Here is a 12,849-nt window from a genome sequence, read left to right as displayed (position 1 = left end):
TCTTGAAGTGGGAGCCCGGCTAGCTCAGTCAGTAAAGCATGACACTCTTAATCACAGGGTTGTGGGTTCGAGCCCCACGTTGGGCGAAAATGAGTAACTTTTGCTGGACTCTCATAATCTGGTGATTATTCTTGCATTAGACATGCAATAAGTATCAAAAATGGTATCTCCCTTGGTTTCCCATTGGTGGGAAATTTAACTTCAAGATTAGGTAGGGTATGAGTCTAGATGAACACACCGCAATATCACTCATATTCGAGTAGTAAACAGGCCAACCTGAACTGTAAAACATCCCATAAGTGGAGGTAAGGCATAAGTTAGGAGTGAACTGAACACTGTTATGGGCAATTGGACTTCAAACAAAGTGTGAAAGGCAGTGAGGTTACACTTTTAATGTAATGCAGATTAAACACACAGGGGAATTAGCTCAAATGGTAGAACCCTCGCTTAGCATGCGAGAGGTAGCGGGATCGATGCCCGCATTCTCCATTATAAAATTGGCTACATTTTATTTTTAACTTGTCATTGCCAAGGTCAATGCAGAGTAAGATCAGAAAAATCACAGATGGCTTTCAAATATGGTCTCATTATAACAACTGAAGTGGTTTAATCAAAAGGGTTCATGTATTCTTTAGCACGTGAGAGGAATTTGAATTCTTATGCAATCTCAAAATGAAGTTCTCACAACTTCCATTTTCATTTTCTCTTGTTTTATTTGACACTCTATCCTCTGAAGGATGTATAAATCTGGCTTTCCTTGCAAAACAAGAGTAGAGGAATATCCAGGATTTGATTTTCTTCACAAAAAGGGATTGGTCTGCATACTGTCTTAAGGAGGGAGCCCAGCTAGCTCAGACGGTAGAGCATGAGACTCTTAATCTCTGGGTCGTGGGTTCGAGCCCCGCGTTGGGCAAAAACGAGTAATTTTTGCCTGAATATTGCATTGACTCTCATAAAATGGAGCTTCATCTTGCATTAGACATGCAATAACTCGCAAAAATTGTCCAGGAATGGATTTCCTTCATAAAAAATGATTAGTCTGCATACCATCTTGAAGTGGGAGCCCGGCTAGCTCAGTTGGTAGAGCATGACACTCTTAATCACAGGGTCGTGGGTTCGAGCCCCACGATGGGCGAAAATGAGTAATTTTTGCTGGATTATTGCATTTACTCTCATAATCTGGTGATTTTTCTTGCATTAGACATGCAATAAGTATCAAAAATGGTATCTCCCTTGGTTTCTCATTGGTGGGAAATTTAACTTCAAGATTAGGTAGGGTATGAGTCTAGATGAACACACCGCAATATCACTCATATTCAAGGAGTAAACAGGCCAACCTGAACTGTAAAACATCCCATAAGTGGAGGTAAGGCATAAGTTAGGAGTGAACTGAACACTGTTATGGGCAATTGGACTTCAAATAAAGTGTGGAAGGCAGTGAGGTTACTTTTTTCATGTTATGCAGATTAAACACACAGGGGAATTAGCTCAAATGGTAGAACCCTCGCTTAGCATGCGAGAGGTAGCGGGATCGATGCCCGCATTCTCCATTATAAAATTTGCATACATTTTATTTTTAACTTGTCATTGCCAAGGTCAATGCAGAGTAAGATCAGAAAAATCACAGATGGCTTTCAAATATGGTCTCATTATAACAACTGAAGTGGTTTAATCAAAAGGGTTCATGTATTCTTTAGCACGTGAGAGGAATTTGGATTCTTATGCAATCTCAAAATGAAGTTCTCACAACTTCCATTTTCATTTTCTCTTGTTTTATTTGACACTCTATCCTCTGAAGGATGTATAAATCTGGCTTTCCTTGCAAAACAAGAGTAGAGGAATATCCAGGATTTGATTTTCTTCACAAAAAGGGATTGGTCTGCATACTGTCTTAAGGAGGGAGCCCAGCTAGCTCAGTCGGTAGAGCATGAGACTCTTAATCTCAGGGTCGTGGGTTCGAGCCCCACATTGGGCGAAAACGAGTAATTTTTGCCTGAATATTGCATTGACTCTCATAATATGGAGCTTCATCTTGCATTAGACATGCAATAACTCGCAAAAATTGTCCAGGAATGTATTTCCTTCATAAAAAATGATTAGTCTGCATACCATCTTGAAGTGGGAGCCCGGCTAGCTCAGTCGGTAGAGCATGACACTCTTAATTACAGGGTCGTGGGTTCGAGCCCCACGTTGGGCGAAAATTAGTAATTTTTGCTGGACTCTCATAATCTGGTGATTATTCTTGCATTAGACATGCAATAAGTATCAAAAATGGTATCTCCCTTGGTTTCTCATTGGTGGGAAATTTAACTTCAAGATTAGGTAGGGTATGAGTCTAGATGAACACACCGCAATATCACTCATATTCGAGTAGTAAACAGGCCAACCTGAACTGTAAATCATCCCATAAGTGGAGGTAAGGCATAAGTTAGGAGTGAACTGAACACTGTTATGGGCAATTGGACTTCAAATAAAGTGTGGAAGGCAGTCAGGTTACTTTTTTAATGTTATGCAGATTAAATACACAGGGGAATTAGCTCAAATGGTAGAGCGCTCGCTTAGCAAGCGAGAGGTAGTGGGATTGATGCCCGCATTCTCCATTATAAAATTTGCATACATTTTATTTTTAACTTGTCATTGCCAAGGCAATTGCAGAGTAAGAACAGAAAAATCACAGATGGCTTTCAAATATGGTCTCATTATAACAACTAAAGTGGTTTAATCAAAAGGGTTCAGGTATTCTTTAGCACGTGAGAGGAATTTGAATTCTTATGCAATCTCAAAATGATGTTCTCACAACTTCCGTTTTTATTTTTTCTTATTTTATTTGACACTCTGTCCTCTGAAGGATGTATAAATCTGGCTTTCCTTGCAAAACAAGAGTAGAGGAATATCCAGGATTTGATTTTCTTCACAAAAAGTGATTGGTCTGCATACTTTCTTAAGGAGGGATCCCGGCTAGCTCAGTCGGTAGAGCATGAGACTCTTAATCGCAGGGTCATGGGTTTGAGCCCCACGTTGGGCGAAAACGAGTAATTTTTGCCTGAATATTGCATTGATTCTCATAATATGGAGCTTCATCTTGCATTAGACATGCAATAACTCGCAAAAATTGTCCAGGATTGGATTTCCTTCATAAAAAATGATTAGTCTGCATACCATGTTGAAGTGGGAGCCCGGCTAGCTCAGTTGGTAGAGCATGACACTCTTAATCACAGGGTCGTGGGTTCGAGCCCCACGTTGGGCGAAAATGAGTAATTTTTGCTGGATTATTGCATTTACTCTCATAATCTGGTGATTTTTCTTGCATTAGACATGCAATAAGTATCAAAAATGGTATCTCCCTTGGTTTCTCATTGGTGGGAAATTTAACTTCAAGATTAGGTAGGGTATGAGTCTAGATGAACACACCGCAATATCACTCATATTCAAGGAGTAAACAGGCCAACCTGAACTGTAAAACATCCCATAAGTGGAGGTAAGGCATAAATTAGGAGTGAACTGAACACTGTTATGGGCAATTGGACTTCAAATAAAGTGTGGAAGGCAGTGAGGTTACTTTTTTCATGTTATGCAGATTAAACACACAGGGGAATTAGCTCAAATGGTAGAACCCTCGCTTAGCATGCGAGACATAGCGGGATCGATGCCTGCATTCTCCATTATAAAATGTGCATACATTTTATTTTTAACTTGTCATTGCCAAGGTCAATGCAGAGTAAGATCAGAAAAATCACAGATGGCTTTCAAATATGGTCTCATTATAACAACTGAAGTGGTTTAATCAAAAGGGTTCATGTATTCTTTAGCACGTGAGAGGAATTTGGATTCTTATGCAATCTCAAAATGAAGTTCTCACAACTTCCATTTTCATTTTCTCTTGTTTTTTTTGACACTCTGTCCTCTGAAGGATGTATAAATCTGGCTTTCCTTGCAAAACAAGAGTAGAGGAATATCCAGGATTTGATTTTCTTCACAAAAAGGGATTGGTCTGCATACTGTCTTAAGGAGGGAGCCCAGCTAGCTCAGTCGGTAGAGCATGAGACTCTTAATCTCAGGGTCGTGGGTTCGAGCCCCACATTTGGCGAAAACGAGTAATTTTTGCCTGAATATTGCATTGACTCTCATAATATGGAGCTTCATCTTGCATTAGACATGCAATAACTCGCAAAAATTGTCCAGGAGTGGATTTCCTTCATAAAAAATGATTAGTCTGCATACCATCTTGAAGTGGGAGCCCGGCTAGCTCAGTCGGTAGAGCATGACACTCTTAATCACAGGGTCGTGGGTTCGAGCCCCACGTTGGGCGAAAATTAGTAATTTTTGCTGGACTCTCATAATCTGGTGATTATTCTTGCATTAGACATGCAATAAGTATCAAAAATGGTATCTCCCTTGGTTTCTCATTGGTGGGAAATTTAACTTCAAGATTAGGTAGGGTATGAGTCTAGATGAACACACCGCAATATCACTCATATTCGAGTAGTAAACAGGCCAACCTGAACTGTAAATCATCCCATAAGTGGAGGTAAGGCATATGTTAGGAGTGAACTGAACACTGTTATGGGCAATTGGACTTCAAATAAAGTGTGGAAGGCAGTGAGGTTACTTTTTTCATGTTATGCAGATTAAATACACAGGGGAATTAGCTCAAATGGTAGAGTGCTCGCTTAGCATGTGAGAGGTAGCGCGATCGATGCCCGCATTCTCCATTATAAAATTTGCATACATTTTATTTTTAACTTGTCATTGCCAAGGTCATTGCGGAGTAAGAACAGAAAAATCACAGATGGCTTTCAAATATGGTCTCATTATAACAACTAAAGTGGTTTAATCAAAAGGGTTCATGTATTCTTTAGCACGTGAGAGGAATTTGAATTCTTTTGCAATCTCAAAATGAAGTTCTCACAACTTCCATTTTCATTTTCTCTTGTTTTATTTGACACTCTGTCCTCTGAAGGATGTATAAATCTGGCTTTCCTTGCAAAACAAGAGTAGAGGAATATCCAGGATTTGATTTTCTTCACAAAAAGGGATTGGTCTGCATACTGTCTTAAGGAGGGAGCCTGGCTAGCTCAGTCGGTAGAGCATGAGACTCTTAATCTCAGGGTTGAGGTTTGAGCCCCACATTGGGCGAAAAAGTGTACCTTTTGCCTGAATATTGCATTGACTCTCATAATATGGAGATTAATCTTGCATTAGACATGCAATAACTCCCAAAAATTGTCCAGGAATGGATTTCCTTCAAGAAAAAATGATTAGTCTGCATACCACCTTGAAGAGAGAAACTGGCTAGCTCAGTCGGTAGAGCATGAAACTCTTACTCTCAGGGCCGTGGGTTCGAACCCCACGTTGGGCGAAAATGAGTAATTTTTGCTGGATTATTGCATTGACTCTCATAATCTGGTGATTATTCTTGCATTAGACATGCAATAACTATCAAAAATGGTATCTCCCTTGGTTTCTCATTGGTGGGAAATTTAACTTCAAGATTAGGTAGGGTATGAGTCTAGATGAACACACTGCAATATCACTCATATTTGAGTAGTAAACAGGCCAACCTGAACTGTAAAACATCCCATAAGTGGAGGTAAGGCATAAATTAGGAGTGAACTGAACACTGTTATGGGCAATTGGACTTCAAAAAAGTGTGGAAGGCAGTGAGGTTACTTTTCTCATGTTATGCAGATTAAATACACAGGGGAATTTGCTCAAATGATAGAGTGCTCGCTTAGCATGTGAGAGGTAGCGGGATCAATGCCCGCTTTCTCCATTATAAAATTTGCATACATTTTATTTTTAACTTGTCATTGCCAAGGTCATTGCAGAGTAAGAACAGAAAAATCACAGATGGCTTTCAAATATGGTCTCATTATAACAACTAAAGTGGTTTAATCAAAAGGGTTCAGGTATTCTTTAGCACGTGAGAGGAATTTGAATTCTTATGCAATCTCAAAATGAAGTTCCCACAACTTCCATTTTCATTTTCTCTTGTTTTATTTGACACTCTGTCCTCTGAAGGATGTATAAATCTGGCTTTCCTTGCAAAACAAGAGTAGAGGAATATCCAGGATTTGATTTTCTTCACAAAAAGGGATTGGTTTGCATACTGTCTTAAGGAGGGAGCCCGGCTAGCTCAGTCGGTAGAGCATGAGACTTTTAATCTCAGGGTCGTGGGTTCGAGCCCCACGTCGGGCGAAAAAGAGTAATTTTTGCCTGAATATTGCATTGACTCTCATAATATGGAGCTTCATCTTGCATTAGACATGCAATAACTCGCAAAAAATGTCCAGGAATGGATTTCCTTCATAAAAAATGATTAGTCTGCATACCATCTTGAAGTGGGAGCCCGGCTAGCTCAGTCAGTAAAGCATGACACTCTTAATCACAGGGTTGTGGGTTCGAGCCCCACGTTGGGCGAAAATGAGTAACTTTTGCTGGACTCTCATAATCTGGTGATTATTCTTGCATTAGACATGCAATAAGTATCAAAAATGGTATCTCCCTTGGTTTCCCATTGGTGGGAAATTTAACTTCAAGATTAGGTAGGGTATGAGTCTAGATGAACACACCGCAATATCACTCATATTCGAGTAGTAAACAGGCCAACCTGAACTGTAAAACATCCCATAAGTGGAGGTAAGGCATAAGTTAGGAGTGAACTGAACACTGTTATGGGCAATTGGACTTCAAATAAAGTGTGGAAGGCAGTCAGGTTACTTTTTTAATGTTATGCAGATTAAACACACAGGGGAATTAGCTCAAATGGTAGAGCGCTCGCTTAGCAAGCGAGAGGTAGTGGGATTGATGCCCGCATTCTCCATTATAAAATTTGCATACATTTTATTTTTAACTTGTCATTGCCAAGGCAATTGCAGAGTAAGAACAGAAAAATCACAGATGGCTTTCAAATATGGTCTCATTATAACAACTAAAGTGGTTTAATCAAAAGGGTTCAGGTATTCTTTAGCACGTGAGAGGAATTTGAATTCTTATGCAATCTCAAAATGATGTTCTCACAACTTCCGTTTTTATTTTTTCTTATTTTATTTGACACTCTGTCCTCTGAAGCATGTATAAATCTGGCTTTCCTTGCAAAACAAGAGTAGAGGAATATCCAGGATTTGATTTTCTTCACAAAAAGTGATTGGTCTGCATACTGTCTTAAGGAGGGAGCCCGGCTAGCTCAGTCGGTACTGTATGAGACTCTTAATCTCAGGGTCGTGGGTTTGAGCCCCACGTTGGGCGAAAAAGAGTAAGTTTTTGCCTGAATATTGCATTGACTCTCTTAATATGGAGATTAATCTTGCATTAGACATGCAATAACTTCCAAAAATTGTCCAGGAATGGATTTCCTTCATAAAAAATGATTAGTCTGCATACCATCTTGAAGAGGGAGCCTGGCTAGCTCAGTTGGTAGAGCATGAGACTCTTAATCTCAGGGACGTGTGTTCGAGCCCCACGTTGGGTGAAAATGAGTAATTTTTGCTGGATTATTGCATTGACTCTCATAATCTGGTGATTTTTCTTGCATTAGACATGCAATAAGTATCAACAATGGTATCTCCCTTGGTTTCTCATTGGTGGGAAATTTAACTTCAAGATTAGGTAGGGTATGAGTCTAGATGAACACACCGCAATATCACTCATATTCAAGGAGTAAACAGGCCAACCTGAACTGTAAAACATCCCATAAGTGGAGGTAAGGCATAAGTTAGGAGTGAACTGAACACTGTTATGGGCAATTGGACTTCAAATAAAGTGTGGAAGGCAGTAAGGTTACTTTTTTCATGTTATGCAGATTAAACACACAGGGGAATTAGCTCAAATGGTAGAACCCTCGCTTAGCATGCGAGAGGTAGCGGGATCGATGCCCGCATTCTCCATTATAAAATTGGCTACATATTATTTTTAACTTGTCATTGCCAAGGTCAATGCAGAGTAAGATCAGAAAAATCACAGATGGCTTTCAAATATGGTCTCATTATAACAACTGAAGTGGTTTAATCAAAAGGGTTCATGTATTCTTTAGCACGTGAGAGGAATTTGAATTCTTATGCAATCTCAAAATGAAGTTCTCACAACTTCCATTTTCATTTTCTCTTATTTTATTTGACACTCTGTCCTTTGAAGGATGTTTAAATCTGGCTTTCCTTGCAAAACAAGAGTAGAGGAATATCCAGGATTTGATTTTCTTCACAAAAAGGGATTGGTCTGCATACTGTCTTAAGGAGGGAGCCCAGCTAGCTCAGACGGTAGAGCATGAGACTCTTAATCTCTGGGTCGTGGGTTCGAGCCCCGCGTTGGGCAAAAACGAGTAATTTTTGCCTGAATATTGCATTGACTCTCATAATATGGAGCTTCATCTTGCATTAGACATGCAATAACTCGCAAAAATTGTCCAGGAATGGATTTCCTTCGTAAAAAATGATTAGTCTGCATACCATCTTGAAGTGGGAGCCCGGCTAGCTCAGTTGGTAGAGCATGACACTCTTAATCACAGGGTCGTGGGTTCGAGCCCCACGTTGGGCGAAAATGAGTAATTTTTGCTGGATTATTGCATTTACTCTCATAATCTGGTGATTTTTCTTGCATTCGACATGCAATAAGTATCAAAAATGGTATCTCCCTTGGTTTCTCATTGGTGGGAAATTTAACTTCAAGATTAGGTAGGGTATGAGTCTAGATGAACACACCGCAATATCACTCATATTCAAGGAGTAAACAGGCCAACCTGAACTGTAAAACATCCCATAAGTGGAGGTAAGGCATAAGTTAGGAGTGAACTGAACACTGTTATGGGCAATTGGACTTCAAATAAAGTGTGGAAGGCAGTGAGGTTACTTTTTTCATGTTATGCAGATTAAACACACAGGGGAATTAGCTCAAATGGTAGAACCCTCGCTTAGCATGCGAGAGGTAGCGGGATCGATGCCCGCATTCTCCATTATAAAATTTGCATACATTTTATTTTTAACTTGTCATTGCCAAGGTCAATGCAGAGTAAGATCAGAAAAATCACAGATGGCTTTCAAATATGGTCTCATTATAACAACTGAAGTGGTTTAATCAAAAGGGTTCATGTATTCTTTAGCACGTGAGAGGAATTTGGATTCTTATGCAATCTCAAAATGAAGTTCTCACAACTTCCATTTTCATTTTCTCTTGTTTTATTTGACACTCTATCCTCTGAAGGATGTATAAATCTGGCTTTCCTTGCAAAACAAGAGTAGAGGAATATCCAGGATTTGATTTTCTTCACAAAAAGGGATTGGTCTGCATACTGTCTTAAGGAGGGAGCCCAGCTAGCTCAGTCGGTAGAGCATGAGACTCTTAATCTCAGGGTCGTGGGTTCGAGCCCCACATTGGGCGAAAACGAGTAATTTTTGCCTGAATATTGCATTGACTCTCATAATATGGAGCTTCATCTTGCATTAGACATGCAATAACTCGCAAAAATTGTCCAGAAATGTATTTCCTTCATAAAAAATGATTAGTCTGCATACCATCTTGAAGTGGGAGCCCGGCTAGCTCAGTCGGTAGAGCATGACACTCTTAATCACAGGGTCGTGGGTTCGAGCCCCACGTTGGGCGAAAATTAGTAATTTTTGCTGGACTCTCATAATCTGGTGATTATTCTTGCATTAGACATGCAATAAGTATCAAAAATGGTATCTCCCTTGGTTTCTCATTGGTGGGAAATTTAACTTCAAGATTAGGTAGGGTATGAGTCTAGATGAACACACCGCAATATCACTCATATTCGAGTAGTAAACAGGCCAACCTGAACTGTAAATCATCCCATAAGTGGAGGTAAGGCATAAGTTAGGAGTGAACTGAACACTGTTATGGGCAATTGGACTTCAAATAAAGTGTGGAAGGCAGTCAGGTTACTTTTTTAATGTTATGCAGATTAAACACACAGGGGAATTAGCTCAAATGGTAGAGCGCTCGCTTAGCAAGCGAGAGGTAGTGGGATTGATGCCCGCATTCTCCATTATAAAATTTGCATACATTTTATTTTTAACTTGTCATTGCCAAGGCAATTGCAGAGTAAGAACAGAAAAATCACAGATGGCTTTCAAATATGGTCTCATTATAACAACTAAAGTGGTTTAATCAAAAGGGTTCAGGTATTCTTTAGCATGTGAGAGGAATTTGAATTCTTATGCAATCTCAAAATGATGTTCTCACAACTTCCGTTTTTATTTTTTCTTATTTTATTTGACACTCTGTCCTCTGAAGGATGTATAAATCTGGCTTTCCTTGCAAAACAAGAGTAGAGGAATATCCAGGATTTGATTTTCTTCACAAAAAGTGATTGGTCTGCATACTTTCTTAAGGAGGGATCCCGGCTAGCTCAGTCGGTAGAGCATGAGACTCTTAATCGCAGGGTCATGGGTTTGAGCCCCACGTTGGGCGAAAACGAGTAATTTTTGCCTGAATATTGCATTGATTCTCATAATATGGAGCTTCATCTTGCATTAGACATGCAATAACTCGCAAAAATTGTCCAGGATTGGATTTCCTTCATAAAAAATGATTAGTCTGCATACCATGTTGAAGTGGGAGCCCGGCTAGCTCAGTTGGTAGAGCATGACACTCTTAATCACAGGGTCGTGGGTTCGAGCCCCACGTTGGGCGAAAATGAGTAATTTTTGCTGGATTATTGCATTTACTCTCATAATCTGGTGATTTTTCTTGCATTAGACATGCAATAAGTATCAAAAATGGTATCTCCCTTGGTTTCTCATTGGTGGGAAATTTAACTTCAAGATTAGGTAGGGTATGAGTCTAGATGAACACACCGCAATATCACTCATATTCAAGGAGTAAACAGGCCAACCTGAACTGTAAAACATCCCATAAGTGGAGGTAAGGCATAAATTAGGAGTGAACTGAACACTGTTATGGGCAATTGGACTTCAAATAAAGTGTGGAAGGCAGTGAGGTTACTTTTTTCATGTTATGCAGATTAAACACACAGGGGAATTAGCTCAAATGGTAGAACCCTCGCTTAGCATGCGAGAGGTAGCGGGATCGATGCCCGCATTCTCCATTATAAAATTTGCATACATTTTATTTTTAACTTGTCATTGCCAAGGTCAATGCAGAGTAAGATCAGAAAAATCACAGATGGCTTTCAAATATGGTCTCATTATAACAACTGAAGTGGTTTAATCAAAAGGGTTCATGTATTCTTTAGCACGTGAGAGGAATTTGGATTCTTATGCAATCTCAAAATGAAGTTCTCACAACTTCCATTTTCATTTTCTCTTGTTTTATTTGACACTCTATCCTCTGAAGGATGTATAAATCTGGCTTTCCTTGCAAAACAAGAGTAGAGGAATATCCAGGATTTGATTTTCTTCACAAAAAGGGATTGGTCTGCATACTGTCTTAAGGAGGGAGCCCAGCTAGCTCAGTCGGTAGAGCATGAGACTCTTAATCTCAGGGTCGTGGGTTCGAGCCCCACATTTGGCGAAAACGAGTAATTTTTGCCTGAATATTGCATTGACTCTCATAATATGGAGCTTCATCTTGCATTAGACATGCAATAACTCGCAAAAATTGTCCAGGAGTGGATTTCCTTCATAAAAAATGATTAGTCTGCATACCATCTTGAAGTGGGAGCCCGGCTAGCTCAGTCGGTAGAGCATGACACTCTTAATCACAGGGTCGTGGGTTCGAGCCCCACGTTGGGCGAAAATTAGTAATTTTTGCTGGACTCTCATAATCTGGTGATTATTCTTGCATTAGACATGCAATAAGTATCAAAAATGGTATCTCCCTTGGTTTCTCATTGGTGGGAAATTTAACTTCAAGATTAGGTAGGGTATGAGTCTAGATGAACACACCGCAATATCACTCATATTCGAGTAGTAAACAGGCCAACCTGAACTGTAAATCATCCCATAAGTGGAGGTAAGGCATAAGTTAGGAGTGAACTGAACACTGTTATGGGCAATTGGACTACAAATAAAGTGTGGAAGGCAGTCAGGTTACTTTTTTAATGTTATGCAGATTAAACACACAGGGGAATTAGCTCAAATGGTAGAGCACTCGCTTAGCAAGCGAGAGGTAGCGGGATTGATGCTCGCATTCTCCATTATAAAATTTGCATACATTTTATTTTTAACTTGTCATTGCCAAGGTCAATGCAGAGTAAGATCAGAAAAATCACAGATGGCTTTCAAATATGGTCTCATTATAACAACTAAAGTGGTTTAATCAAAAGGGTTCAGGTATTCTTTAGCACGTGAGAGGAATTTGAATTCTTATGCAATCTCAAAATGATGTTCTCACAACTTCCGTTTTTATTTTTTCTTATTTTATTTGACACTCTGTCCTCTGAAGGATGTATAAATCTGGCTTTCCTTGCAAAACAAGAGTAGAGGAATATCCAGGATTTGATTTTCTTCACAAAAAGTGATTGGTCTGCATACTTTCTTAAGGAGGGATCCCGGCTAGCTCAGTCGGTAGAGCATGAGACTCTTAATAGCAGGGTCATGAGTTTGAGCCCCACGTTGGGCGAAAACAAGTAATTTTTGCCTGAATATTGCATTGATTCTCATAATATGGAGCTTCATCTTGCATTAGACATGCAATAACTCGCAAAAATTGTCCAGGATTGGATTTCCTTCATAAAAAATGATTAGTCGGCATACCAGCTTGAAGAGGGAGCCTGGCTAGCTCAGTTGGTAGAGCATGAGACTCTTAATCTCAGGGCCGTGTGTTCGAGCCCCACGTTGGGTGAAAATGAGTAATTTTTGCTGGATTATTGCATTGACTCTCATAATCTGGTGATTTTTCTTGCATTAGACATGCAATAAGTATCAACAATGGTAT

General features: G+C 39.6%; 1 non-coding gene across 1 annotated transcript; it reads left to right on the top strand.

The window, feature by feature from the left end:
- The first annotated feature begins 6,125 nt into the window (after nt 1-6,125).
- On the top strand, nt 6,126-6,198 carry TRNAK-UUU (transfer RNA lysine (anticodon UUU)). The gene has a single exon. It is a non-coding gene; the product is annotated as a tRNA-Lys (tRNA).
- Nucleotides 6,199-12,849: the final 6,651 nt, after the last annotated feature.

The sequence above is a fragment of the Lissotriton vulgaris genome, chromosome 1_1 (genome assembly GCF_964263255.1).
Source record: "Lissotriton vulgaris chromosome 1_1, aLisVul1.2, whole genome shotgun sequence".
NCBI lineage: Eukaryota > Metazoa > Chordata > Amphibia > Caudata > Salamandridae > Lissotriton > Lissotriton vulgaris.
Note: the sequence above shows the minus strand (reverse complement) of the source record. Positions and strands in the feature narration are given on the sequence as shown.